General features: G+C 42.4%; 1 protein-coding gene across 1 annotated transcript in view; it reads right to left on the bottom strand.

Moving 5' to 3' along the window:
- Nucleotides 1–14839, bottom strand: part of LOC106642513 (uncharacterized) — a 110813-nt gene that overhangs the window by 27929 nt on the left and 68045 nt on the right. The window lies entirely within an intron of this gene.

Genomic DNA, 14839 nt, shown 5'->3' with positions numbered 1-14839 from the left:
CTTTTTGCACTTCCCCCTCTTTTTTTTTTTGTTTTTTTTTTTTTGCGAGGCAGAACTGGTTTCATTAGAGGTAACTCTAGCGCCCCCCCCACCCCCCATGGACGCACTCTATTAACTGCTTTGGCTCGCTTGAAGCGTCAATGGCTCGGAAGTGACAAATGTTTGTTCGTCGGTATAATACAAAAGGTTCGAGTGTTGGCGAGCCTTTGGTCGATTTTTACCATGAAAATACGCCCACTCGGTGGGTTTGCTCGTTCCTTCGCCGGTGTTATTCCAGTCTGTCATCGATCGTACTCGCGAGTATTTTCATATAAGTAGTAATGCGAATCTTCTCTTGGGCACATTGTACTATTCGTTTGGTCGAGCTTTTTGTCTTTTTGACAAAGTACTGACAATCTAGTGAATTTTAGATAATATTTATATGTACATCGTACGGGCCACTCCCAAGTGATGAATCTCAATTTGTGGTGCTCGCGACGCAGAGAAAAGAAAAATCGATTCTCATCAAAAACAGACAATATACTTATGCAGTAAATATATAAACACATTATTTTCGTTCCCCGCGAGAAAAGCAGAAAAATATAAAAAAATACAAACACCCGCAAAAGCTTTCCTTGACGAACACGCGATGTTTAAAGGTACACACCATATAATATACGTGTACACGCCCCCCAGACTTTCCAACTCGAGGCACCCTCTTCCTTCTCCTGTCCTTACTTGTACGCCCGCAAACACGCACACACGCGTATACACATACGTATCCAGCCTCATTTTGTGTTTCCATGTCAACAATTACCAAGCTCACTCCTAATCGAATTACGCGACTACCCCCCATTCATTTCACGGTTAGGTACATATATATATATGTATTATATCGCGTGCGGGGTATAAGCCAGTCATACACAACGATCAGGCGAATGTATGTTTATACCCTATAGACGCGCGTGAGCGCGATTACTTATGCATACAAATTACGGGACGTCTCTCTCCCTCTCTCTGGAAGACGTGTATACATGCATATGACTTCAGAGAGGGATGGGGGGAGGCGAATAAGTATACCAATTACATGAATCAAGCTAACGCGGCTCGAGCGTGGGGCAATTATTTACTCGGCTCTGTAGGACTGATAATCGCGAAATGCGTGCGCTCAAGGTAACAGGAACAAATTCACGGTTGGACAGGACCTGCGAACGTGAATAATTGCACGTACACTAGCGACTTGGGAGATTGCATTATTTCTCTTTTTTTGCTACTTGAACTTTTTTTGTACACCTACGCGCAAGAAACGAAAATTCGTTCTATCGTGTACACCATCAGGGTATTTTGAGCTACCGACCGCAAAGCATAGTTCGGAGGCAAGGGATTATTGTGTACTCCCCGGTATACACTCTGCCACCCTATAACAGAGCGAAACTTGGCTTGAAATAATCCGCTTTGCTTGCGGCTCGATGATAAATGAGCCGAATTTTCCTTCCACGTGACAAGGCTGCCATTAAAACGTTTCCTAGTTGAGGAAATTTTTTCGTTTTATGATCCCAGTGTGTCAACCTTTCATACAAATTTTTGACTCAGTATATTTTTCCACATCTCTAATGAAAAGATCTACCTCGTTAAGGGTAGAATATTACTTCTATATGCATACCGTGCACTTACGTTCGAGGAACTCGTTTCTCGGTCGCTAGCTCGACGCAATTAAAAACGAATTGGCTTTGCTGCCAAGGGGTAAAGCAGCCTTTGCCAAACCTACAGCGTTTAATCTAAATATCATAATAACGCACTTTTATGCTCGATGTAGGCGTCTTTGCTGTCGACACTTGTTATGAGAAGCTCATTTGTCGGGCTCGGAGAAGCTGAGAGGCCAATCTGGAACCGCCGTTTGAGCAAACACAAACAGATCTGAATAAAAGAGGGAACGGTCGATGTGAAAAACATCACATTCGTGTGAGCCAAGAGGTGGAAAACAAATTTTTTTTTTTTCAATGGTCACTCATAGGATTGAAAGTTTTGGCTTCAAACGAAGCAACTTTAATAAATTTAAACAATATTTGTAAAAAAAAGCTTCCCTTTCTGCCCCACGTGATGCTCCGTTTTTTTTAAAGCTTCGACAGAGTATCAGAATTTGTCCACTACCAACTATCCCCTCCCTCTTTGGTCACGCCGTTCCTTTGAAAGACTCGATCTGTTTTGCAAAAAAAAGCCTGTCTCTATTTTTGTTCTCCGTATGAAAAAAAAAAAAAAAAAGAAAAAAAAGACGACGTCTTTCCTCACCGTCGCTTATTTCCTTTATTCGGCCATTTCCCACTGACGCATTGTCTCCATCCCCCTTTCTCCCAAGCGCAGCGAGGAAATGGAAAAATACACGCAAGCTGCGGACACGACGTCTGCCCCCTGCGTTTCGTCGTACTTTATCAAGATTGCGAGGACTGTACACACACACACACACACACACACACACACACACATATAATTTTATACGTGCATTCACTGCTGCGCTAAAATCTTTTCATCGCGTGAATTCGTTAAACTCGATTCGGGTGTTACAATGGGTGCACCGTGTAAATATACAGTAGCGTGTGTCAGCAATTAACCCAACGAGTCATTAATCCCCCAAAAAAGTGCCGAGGGTGCAAAAGGTGGTCTCTCGGTGGTCTGGCGCTCCCGTGGCCTATACGGTAAGGGGATGGGACGAATGCGCGAAGCGCCCCCAGTAAAATGGGGGAGAGGAGCGGCAAGGAATTTCTCAGCCATAGGGGGATGGTTGTACTCGTCGAAGCCATTGCGAGCGAGCGACGGGAAAACGCTTGCAGCTTGCCGTTTTTCAGCGCTTCAACGCGCCATGGTTTTCTCCAAGCTGGCTTTTATATATATACGTGTACGGGTGGTATAACGATTTGTTTCCATTTCTCGACTCGGCTGAGCTCCCGTTTGTTCGGGGGATCCGCGCGTCGGGGCGGTACATGGAGCGTGCCTTTGGTTTGCCGATGGAAAAAAAATTGGGGATGCCCCGGGAAATCTGTTCGGGGCACGCGAACCGTTTCGCTTTTGTATCAAAATTCTTTTTAGTTTTTTTCACTACATCCAAAGTTTTTTTTTTTTTTTTTTCTTCATACTACTGTCCAAGACTCGGCACTGTTTAGATTCTCCCAGTGGGACAGCCAGCTAATGGTAAAAGATTCGGGGGTGCCTCTAATTCGATAGACGGACTCAGGGATGCATCCCGTTGGATAAAACATGCCCAGTTGGCGTAATAAAACCAAACGGCTATACACGAACCGCAACAGCCTAGAACGACCGGAGCTTTGCAACTGTACTGTACATAAATCAGGCCACACGGAGTTTTGTCTTTATTGTTATATCCACACAGTACATGTGAATTAGCAAATGAAATGGCCTGGCTTTGTGCTCGTAACGAAACGAACGTAGAATCGTCACGTACCACATAATTGTGCAATCTATCAATCTGCGTTTTGTGACATAGGTATATTGCTATGGTAAATCCAAGTGATTTGATGTCGAAAAAAGTGGGGCGTTTTGTATTTCTTTACCAGGTTTGAATCACTTTGAAATCATATCACAGAATATCAAACACGTGCGAGCCAAAGATGATTTATTAAACACAATTTACGTAACTTGGTGATTGAAAATCGAGCTTGCACTTGGTCGCGTCGACCGGAGCTTCAAAGGCTGCTTTGCGTGGCGAAAGCGAGTCACACCCATCGAAGGGTATCGGTTGGCAAACATTGTCCAGTCCTTCTTAGGTGTACCCATGGCTGTTCTATGTACCTACACCACGCGAACCCTAACACGACTCCGAGTATACTTCAAAATAGATACACGAAGAAAGTTTCAAGCGAATTCAGTTGGCCGGGGGCGAAAGAAATGGTACATGAGAGGTAGCCTAAAGAGCTGCGTGTTTTTGCTGCCGAGGAAAGTTCAAAAACATTGTCTTTGTAGTTTTTCTCTTATTTCTGTTGTTGTTTTTTTTCTCTCTTTTTAAACTTGCAAATGTGTTGCTTGCGAATGGAAGCAAAATTTTGGCCTTTGTGGGGTTATCTTCTGACTGGGGAATCAAATTTAGAAAGAAATGGCTGCATAGACGTTCTTGTTGATTTTTGTATCGTGTTGGAAAGTTTGGATGTTATTCTCATTAAAAATATCATAAAAAAAAAAGGGAACAGTGTGGTAAAAAAAAAATTTTCTAATCATCCAAAAAAAGAGAGTATATTTTAGGTGCCATTACACTTAATTTCCTTTTTTTTTCTTCAGCAGTAGGGTGTAAGTATGTCAATGTAGGTAAGCTCGTCAAAACGTATTAAACGAAACGTAACCAGTGCTAATTTTTAAATCGACCCTTCAACGAAAAGACTTCCCTTCACGAAGACGATAAGCCTCTATCGAGGATATTTTTCATTTAATACACACACACACACGCACACATTTCTCTTGACTGAACGACTGCATATTTCGACGTGTCACAGCTCCTCATCAGCAACGACCCAATTAAACTCGGACGCGTCTGTGACGTTGAATATCGAAACGGCTTTCCTGCCGGAGGACGACACACGAAGTTTCTGCAGTTACTCTCGACTCGAAACGAGACACGCCGGATATTATACACAGTCGGTGTGTATATATATATACATACATATATATATATATATATATATATATATATATATATATATGTACACGTAGACGTCAATTCACCCCGTGGATTAAATTTACGTCCAGCTCACTTTGCCGATCGATTGGCCATCGCATGTATATATACATACATACCTTGTGGAGGATCGAAGTTGCCGGCGACACGTGCAATGCTTGCCGATGAGTCGAGCGAAACTCGCTCCGTGGATTCTCTGGAAGCTCGTCAGAACTCGTAAAATTTAATCCACCGGCGCGCTAAAAAATTCAACGCCTCCGCTCCGACGCTCTTTTCCCCCTCTTTCTTTCTCTTCAGCGGCCGTGCCCAAAACCCAAGTGCCGTAAAAATTTGCATAAGCACACTGCGGAACATATTTTTAACGTCGGGTCTCCTGAACTCACGTGTACCGTATTTTCGTGCGCACTTCGTAATGGTACAAGTGCCCTTGATGCCAACGTGGCTTACAATTAAAAAATTCCAACGAGCAAGAGTTTGGCTCGCCCATCGATCCTCCAAGGATTAAAAAAGCAAGAAGCCCCTTGGCGGTAAAACGGAGGAGAGAAGAGGCTTGTCCCTGTGAGAGGCGGACGAGCGTGCCCCCCCCCCCTTTTTTTTTTCTTCTTTCTTTGTTTCAAGAGTCCCGCACGCGATGATGAAAGTACAAGGACCACGAGATAACAAAAAGGACTCGAAGAGGAAAAATAAGTATCCTGCTCTCCAGGGAGCGTCTGGCGCGTTCATCGATCACTCTGTCATGTTTCTTTTTTTCTTTGATCCTCAGCTCTTTCTTTCGTCCTTGGGTGTTGCTGCTCTTACCGACTGACATAAAGTCTAGGGCAAACGTTTTAGCTGGTGCCTATAATGCCCAGTTTTTTCCAAAATGCTCTTAAAAAGGGTCCGACCCATCAACGTGAGAGCTTTAAATATATTTTAAAGAAAAGCGGATACATGATATTTTTTTCTTGACAAAAGTGTCAATTTTGTTTGTAGAAAGCAGCTGAAGCGGTAGATTGAAGAATAAAAGTTGAGCGCTGTCGAGAGCAGGTGATGATGGGACCCCCATGGCTTGAAAAGGAAAATAGGTATGAACCGGGGGGTGAGCATAAACGGGTACGGTTACAGCTTGACACCTCGATGGACTTTCACGAGTACATCCGATATTTTTATACGCTTGCGCGCGAGCATATCGATTTTTATCCATTTTGATGTCCGGAGAACCTATAATTTTATTCGCTCAACGTCGGGGAAGGATATCGCATTGGATGCAGGTCCCTCTTGCGAGGAATAAAATTGGAAGAGCGAGGGTGTTTGTGGAAAAGAGCTTGGTAGAGAATGTATTTTATAACTGTGGTTCCTGTTTATAGTTTTGCTTTTTTTTTTCACCCGAAAATTTGATGGTTCTTGGTAGGAAATTAAAGTTGCCCCTAAGACTGAGTGGTCACTGTGTCATGCAGCACGAAAAATGATCGAGTTTCAAATCGATGTAGCCTTGGAAACGAAGCACTTGGTGTTGTGTCAAAAGAGAGATTTCCGATCCTCCTTTGCATTCTGTGTAACGGCGTCATACACTTACGCGATTTGGTTACACCACGAAGCTGACAGTGTCGGGTCACAAAAGAGACTCGCAGCTCTACATCGTTGCCTTTGAGAGTCGCCTATTGTGGATCAAGAGCACAAAAATATCATCACGTCAAAGCCCGTATATGATATCAACATTGGCTAAGCGCTATTATTTACGACAAAATAGTTTCAGTAGGAATCTTGGAGATTTTATGGAAGCGAATGCAGTACAACCAAGATAATCAGTAGATGAACCCCATGCATGGTCAGACGTACTGCACTATAACTAAAGATTATTTTTCAATGCACAGTAATCAAATAAAATTAACTACAAGATTAAAAAATTCACCCCGAATCAGAAAGTGTGCTCGTACGAATGGACCAGCTCACCGTCTCTCTTGGCTCACTTTCCTCGCGGGCGCCCTCCCCGACTGACGTGGTATATCGCTTCGATCGAGATTTAACGACGTAATCCTACACCAAGCTATCAAGGTCTACACTACTAATCCGAAATTGTGAGTGCTGTTATATCGACGAGGATATCATTAGTTTGGAACTTGAATGGAAAAAGTACTGATGTGAGCGGGTCCACTTTACCCTGTGAATGAGTTGAAAATATTGTGATTGCCAAACAGTCTTATTATTTTTGATATCTTTGGAATTGAAAATTTTTCGTCGTAATAATTTGGCTGATCGAAAAATAAAGAGACTACTGAGATGGGCAGTAACAAAAAAATACACAACGGGGTGGCCTAAGCCTACAAAAAAATTTAGTTCTACAGCTGAGCAGAATATTGTAGCGTATGAGATAAAAGAGAAAACAAGTATAAGCCCCGTGGAAGTTGGAAACAAGTTTATCCCAATCGCATTAGTAAATGTTGACAATTTCATAGAGCTTGCGAGAGCGACAGACAAATAAAAGTGAGTGGAGGAAAAATGGAGGGTTGCGAAGAAAGATGCCTTCAACTACACACGATAGTAATTGAACAACTTTCTCATAGCCTATGGGCGCTTCGGATCCTCGCTAACGTCCTCGGAAACTCGTGTATTCCTATTTTTGATCTCGTGGATCCTTCCTTCTTTTACTTTTCTCGTCTCATCGAGATATCAAAGTATACTTTGTCTCTAATTTCAAGAAATTCGACTACGACATACTTCTCCTTTTAATCCATTTAATAATTTCTTTTCTTTTCAATCCTCTGGTGATAATTAGGTATATTTTGACGACTCGAATTTATTTTATGCATATACTTTGGAAAATCAGTAGTTTCTAACGACAATTATAGTATAATCAAATTAATATTCAGAAAACTAACTTAGTTGTATTGGCTGATTATACTGCCACCTCCTACTACTCAAAAGTAATGTTTGACTTTAAGTTACTGAGTTTTATTTAGAGGAGGCTTGCAAAAGCTGAGTTAATGAAATGTAACCTTGGTCTGACTATAAACGGCTTTTTCTACTGAAAATATTCGTATCAGAATCGATGCTTTTTATTTGCAGCGCATTGGTGACTTCCTTGAAATCGCTTTTGTCTGGCCATAAACGGTTTATACTACTGAAAATTTTCACCGTCAGACATTTTTAACATAAAATTAAAATGTAATTACAAAAATGACTTGCAAACGAGTTCTCGGGTACGGTGAATCTCCCCCACGCACCCACCAGAACACGATTATCATCAGCGTCTATTATCGATCGTTGTATTAGATTACGCGGAAGTGCTCGAAGGTATCAGGGGGAGAAATGAGAATGGAGTCGCCCCAAACTGAATACGTAATGACACGAGCTTTCAAGAACTTTGATGAGTTTTCGCTGTACTTTGTACGGAAGCAAAGATCTTCTTTACGAACTTTAGCCGTTTTTGATATTGTCCCTACACTTTAGCTTTAAATATTTAAGGATTTGCTTGAAAAAGTTCTTAAAAGATGCCTTTCATCTCCGTACCGTAACAACAAATTTTCACTTTCATGAACCACGGAGCAACAAGTGGTAAAAAATCAATTACAAAATCTTTCGCTTTACTGAACAACTGGCACTATTAAATCACCCCGATGATACAAAATGAAAATATCTGATCACCCCTTGCTTTACATTGTACGAAAAAAAAAAACAACTCAACGCCTCTAAAGTAGTGGCACGAGTAACCGGAAAAAAGACGACAAATAAAATGCACGAGCTGCTATATACAAGCACAAACACACACGTGCCTTCACTCGAAAAAAGACTTCCGCAGCCCGGAGACTCTGCTAAGCTCGGCTGAATAAACGAGTTCCGCCCGAGAGAGAACTTTGTGCAATCTGAGACCTCTTGCCAGCACAGAGGGAGACAAGGGAGCAGCTACAGCGCACGGTTTTCTAAAGAACACGAGGAAATCGGCACCGATTGAAAAGAAAGGTCGAGAGCCTCCCAGTATAGTCTTTTCTTCTTTTTTTTTCGTCTGGTGCACACCTGACTCCTGTGTCCAGTGGGCGGTGATTACGCGGTCAGACGGGGAGGAAAAATGACGCGGTTTGCGTGAGAACGATATTTGGACGAGGGAGTTGCAGCTGTGGCAGCGCACACGTAGAAGCCTGGAAGATTCGAAGGATGGGTCGAGGAAAGGAAGGAAGGAAGGAAGGCAGGCAGGGGGACGAGAGAGGGACAAATTGCTCGATCTCTTTGCGCTGACGGGGAGAAAAGAGGCGTCGGTTCCATCGACGTGTTCTCATACACCACGGGCCCCCTTCCCTTGCCTCCGTCCGCGTTACAAACGTCTTGCACTCGAGGGACAAAAGCCTCGTGAGCGGTGGCGGGATGCCGTGGGCAGGATCAGGAAGAGATTTCTTTTGATGGTGGTGGCGATTCCCGCGGGAGAGCTCCTTTGTACTCGATCGTAATTTTGATATCACAAGCTGGCATTGTGCCGACGCGAAACAGGGATTGTCTTCGTTTCCATTGTGCTCTCATCGAGGGCTAATGGGTGGAGGCTTCGGCGCTGATGTAGTAATAATCATCATTTCCATCGGTGCATAAGGCAAAAACACTCTCCACGTACAATTGGAACAAAACTTTTATGCGAATACTCCTACACTGCGCGACAAGTTTTCTCACCCGATTAACACTCGCTACATTATCTAGAGAGCCTCTCGTTCTTCTCGTATGCGCACACGGACGCGCGCATGCATACATTCTTACGAAGGTGTGTGTTGCCAGGGAGAATCATTGCAAGGGATCATGGTACAAACAAACATCCGTAAACAAGCTTCTCCTCAAGAGGGTGGTAAATACATCACGTAAGGTACGAGACCGAAAACCCACACCCACAAAGTGATGGAGAAAGGAAGGGGTCAACAGGAAACTAAGAGGATACAAATAGTGACCAAGAGAGGGATTTCTAACTCGTGTTAACAAGTGTATACCTATGAACTTTGGTGAGGAGTGGAAAAGTAGAAAAAGCCGAGTTTGGGAAAGACACAAAAGTTGATGACGAATTTTGAGTGACGGTGTGATTATGAACCTACTGTGGCTGAACTGTCTTATCAGGGAATTAGAACTTTTTTTTATATGGATCTTACATTTATTTAGTCAGGTCTTCGAATTGGAGAGCAGGGCGTTAAAATTGTTACAACTACTTTTGTGTAAGGCAAAAATAAATTTGTTTGGATTACTCAACGGGCCGCACGAGTAATTTTCAAGCGATGGTAATTTAAATCAAATCGTCGAGCGGTCAGTCGTAATTTAATGAAATAATCAATAGATGCTCTAAAAAAAGGAAAAGTACGAAAGGATCAAATAAATGATTCAAGGGTATACGTAATCTCGACCGGGAATGGGAGCAATTGAAAATTAAAGGGTATGTGTTATGGAGGGCTCTACCGGATGGAGTGAGAGAGAGTGAGGCATAGTCGTAAAAACCTAATAACCATTTATTATCATTGGTAGAAAGTGGCGGTGAGGGGGAGAGGGGAGAAAGAAATCAGGAGCATTAGACCGAAGGAAGCAAGCCGTACGTAAAATGAATAATTCATCCGACGGAGTCTGGAAAACTCGGGGCGGAAACATAAAGGGCCCCGAGGATAAGGCAAATGCCGGAGACTGGGTGTTCTCCTGCTGCGGAGCTTGAATTTCCAGGGGTAGTAACACAGAGAAAGTTGTCAGTTGAAGTAGCGGTCAATAAGATCGGTTTTAATAATTCACGGGGTGCTCATTCTAAAGAGCGATATTTTCGGCACGTGGTAGCTTGCTGACCTTATTTGCATGTTCAGCTGTGTGAGTAATCTGAGGGGGACGCTTTTGGATGGGCACGAGGTGCTGCGGTTGTATTGATCTTGTTAATATTTGCGTCCGTCAGTTTCGATAGGTCATCGGTTTGTCTGGTGCATTAAAAAAAATTTTTTTTTTTATTTTGAACACTTTCTGATGTTGTTTTTAATGCTTGAAGTATCAATCGAAGTAATGAATGTCTATTAATTATTCAGAAAAAACTTTTCAACTCTGTAGTATTTTTTTTATAACATAGTACTGTGCTGAATAATGTACACAAAAAAAGGATAAGAACTATTACAAATAAAGTCCATTTTTGCGAGCGAGATGGAATAGGCTGGCAATGTACTGCTTACAATATTCTGAGTCAGAATAATTTTTTCTAATGTATGATTGCAACCTAGTCTATTCGTACCTTTACTTGAGGGGTTTAGATTTTTAGTAAGAGTAAAAACTCAATTACTGCTAGCTCTTACAATTTAATTCTTTAAGTATAATACCTAAAAAAAAAAAAAAAAAAAAAACAGAAACCTTAAAATAAACTTTTGCACTCTCATCGATGAAAAAAAATGAGCAAGATTTACAACGTGAAAACTCGAAAAAAACCGTGGCCAAAAATCGTGTGCACGGCATCGTCTATGCTCACGGCACAACTCGCCCTAATATCGGAGAAATAACCCAGGGGCAGCTCATTAAAACATTAGCCCGTTAATTTATTACCACGTGAACGCGGGGACAGCGAAAATTGCGCGCACGTGCAAAATGTAAATACCGGAATTACAAATTTAACCGGTGGCCTCGTCCGCACGCATATACCACTTGTGATGTTGTTTATAACGTATATACACGCCCGCGCACACGGCCAGTTTATCATAATTCGATTCGAGCAGTGCCCTCGTACGTTTTTCCTCGATTTCCTGATGTAAATATTGCGGATTACGAAATATCCTGCGTGATTTTGCCGCTGCTGCTGTTCAAGCGCGACCCCACCCGACGGTAATTGCTAAGCTTTTAGCTGTTGGCGTATACCATCGGCACTGCTGCTGTGTATATATATATATATATATATATATATATATATACATCCCCACGTTGCTTTTTGTATTCAGTTTTGGATTAAGGTTTTTTTTCCTTTCATTCACTTCCCGCACGTTTTGACGACTTAATCATCGGCAGAGCTTCTGGCGCGTTTGGAAACCCAAAGCCGCTCTGCAGGGATCGACAATACAAATCCGGGATAATGGTTGATAAAAAAAAACGCAGACGCGAACTCGCTTTGGTTGATTTTTTAGTTTTGAAAAAAAAAAAAAAAAAAAAAACATACACGTACATTTGATCCTCCACAATGATGCGTACGCGCTCTCGATTACAACGGGTTAGTGAGGTACATCGATCAACGCCAGGGAGAAGGAAGAGTCTGAAATTTCTCGCAGGTATAGATACGGATCCTATGCCAGCAAAGATGACAGGAGAAGAGTGAAACCGACAAACAAACAGTGAGTGGGCGTACCCCGTAAAAGGCTGGTTTGTAAGCAATTTCCATCGGTATAGGAGCGACTGAGCGAGATGGGTTTTCCACGCTGCGGATATCGAGTTTTGTGTGTGTTTACTGGAAGCATCGGGGAGCATCGATGGCATATCGCACGAGTGCTGGTATAGCCAAGGTATATTAAATTACAAATCTTGTCTTTAGGTGTACGGGTTTTGCGCGAGTCGAGAAGCAGAAGAGGGGAGGGGGTCTTCACCCTTGAAAAAAGAACTTTATTTTTGCCGGGATGAAACGACGAAAGGACGGTAAAGGCGAAAATGAAATGTTGAGCGTCTTATTTATAATACAGGCATGGAGGGAGAAGAAAGGTTATTATCTCTTCGGTGGGCGGGAGGGTGCAAAAATTAATGCACGAACGAGCACGGAAAGGGAAGAAAGGACGAGGGCAAAAATAAGTTGATCTTGGGAGAAAAGGTAAAAATAGTCGAAACCGGGATGCCCGAAGGGGACAATGTATAGCGGGAGACTGGCAGGGGAGGTGGAAGCTGATGCTAGGAGAATTTTTTCCTCGAGGATTCCTTGCTCCGCAGTTGGTTCTTACGACCTCGCAAGGACAGAGAGAGAGAGAGAGAGAGAGAGAGAGAGACGAAAGTAGTTTAGCCGGTGCGTTCTTGACCCCATCAGGATTTATTCCCGACTTCTCATCCGCGAGAACGACGGTCGAGATGTATTTAGAGATATGTATACACAAAGCGCTGATTTTTCCAGGGAAAGCGCTGGGATGATGATTAAGATGCGGACGGTGAGGTGATTCGTAATGGATTTTGCTGAGGGTAGTTGGAAAACGGGGTGAAGGATGGAGAGGACGGAAACTGCATCAATTTCGAGCTCGAGCTCCGCTGTACGTACATATTATATATACGCTTGGGGAGGCGGGGTCCGCACTAGGCTGGCCGAGATGTTGTTTATCAAGATTAGCGAAAAGGCAATCTGTATACTTTTGGATGGAAATTATGAGTCGTACTGGCTCTCTGCTATCGCTACTCATTGTATTATACGCGCGATGGTTTTATTATTCCTGATTAATAGCCCGAGTTGGTTTTGCTTGGAAAACTTTTCACCACGAATATTATAGATCGAGATCTTCTTTACTCAACGGTTTTTTTGGGTAATAATCGAGCTTTTCTTTCCTACCACGTTTTGGATTTTACAATTCCATAAAATACACGATCATACTTCGCATACAACAGTGCGAAGCATAAATCGCACGACTGAAAGCTGGACGTTAATTTTTTTCATGGACATTTTAATGCCAACACTCGATCCTTCAAAAATCACGTGTGCAACGTTCTCAAACACGTAAATATTCAAGTACGAGCAGGCACGCGCACCTGTGCCAGTGGTCACTTACACGCGCGCGTGCCCATTCATAATCCAGCCAGCAGCGGCGACGCGGTGTATTTTCGGTGTATAGGTATCTAAAATGCAATCGATCAATGCTAATGAAATTGCCCGTCCAATTTTCATTGGAAATCCAAAGGTTCGCAGGTATCGCGTGGATGAAAGTCGTTTGGGAATGAGTATACGTGCCCCTGCCCGTGATCACCATCATCAGGAGGATGTCAATAGTTAAATGTATCGTTCTCTACAGTGCACGACTTGTTTCGCAATCCAAAGTTATCTTTCCTGAGGCTACGAAAAGGTAGCAAGAAAAGAAAAAGTCGATTACTTTGATCAAAAGTAGTTGGAGCTTTAAAGCTGCTCTGAAGCAATGAAGAAGAGGTAGAATGTTCTTTGAGAAAATGGAGGATCCCCAGAGGACGAGACACAAAAAAAAAAAAAAAAAAAAAAAAGACAAGGACGCATCCAGAGGCACGAGGTACTCGATGAGAGAGAGCCATCACTGAGAAGCCATTCTACCCCCTGCGCATCTTGCACGCACAGTTTCACTCCCGTTGAGGAGGCTCTTTTTCCATCTCGTGCTCCACGGCTGTCCCAGTTTCCGTGTGACGCGACGCCGTTCATAAAAGCAGATATCAATGACCTCTTCTCCCCCTTGCATGTGTACCCAGTTCTCCAGCTCCTCTGCCTCTACTCCCCGGCGCGTCGATTTTCCCTCTTCGGAGCTGCGCATGCGTCTGACATATTTTGTTAAAACTTGACGTAGAGAATATGAGAGCTTAAGAGTACATGGATGGAGGAACTTTTTTTTTTTTTTTTTAATGCGATTTATGTTTTAAAAAGTTTTCTATTTTTATTGTGTCAAAGCAAGATGAATAAAATCTCATCAGTATCACCCAATGAGGTCGTTACATTTGAGAGTATTATGAAAATGAAGCAATTTTTTTTTCTTTTTTTTTGTTTTATAGAAAAAGTGAAGCATTTAAGTGTTGTTGTGAATAACACATTTCCTGAAAAACGATGCAAATAAAAAAAAGATAAAAAGCGTCTTTATAAACAATAGTTAACCTGCAAGTTGACGGATATCTTAATCGCATGACGAATATTGAAGAACTACTTGCAGCGCAAGATAAATCGCAAAGGAAATACAATCTACGAGAGCAACTTTCGCAAAGGCCGCAGAACTTCTGGTCCTGTCTAATTAGTTCTTAATTGGATCACGCGTTTTTACCCAACTTTCATTAATTAAAAGTTAATTATGAGTCGAGCCGTGTGACTCTGCCGCAGTTGTGAAGAATTTATTGTTGCCCACCTAACTTTTTACACGCTCTCGCGCCTTCGGACTGAAATTCGAATTAAGTTATACTCCGAGGAAGTATTGCAAAGAACATCAACGCGAGACACATTAGCATTGTTTAGTTTATTAAACGAGATGATTGCATTTCAATTTGCAAACTCAAAGATTATTCTCTTCTGGTACTTTCTCATATCTTCCATATCTT

The sequence above is a fragment of the Copidosoma floridanum genome, unplaced genomic scaffold, assembly GCF_036245765.1.
Source record: "Copidosoma floridanum isolate Cflo_tuat_1 unplaced genomic scaffold, Cflo_Japanese_pri ptg000019l, whole genome shotgun sequence".
In the NCBI taxonomy this organism is placed as follows: domain Eukaryota; kingdom Metazoa; phylum Arthropoda; class Insecta; order Hymenoptera; family Encyrtidae; genus Copidosoma; species Copidosoma floridanum.
The sequence above is the reverse complement of the archived record's forward strand: the minus strand, read 5'-3'. Positions and strand labels throughout refer to the sequence as shown.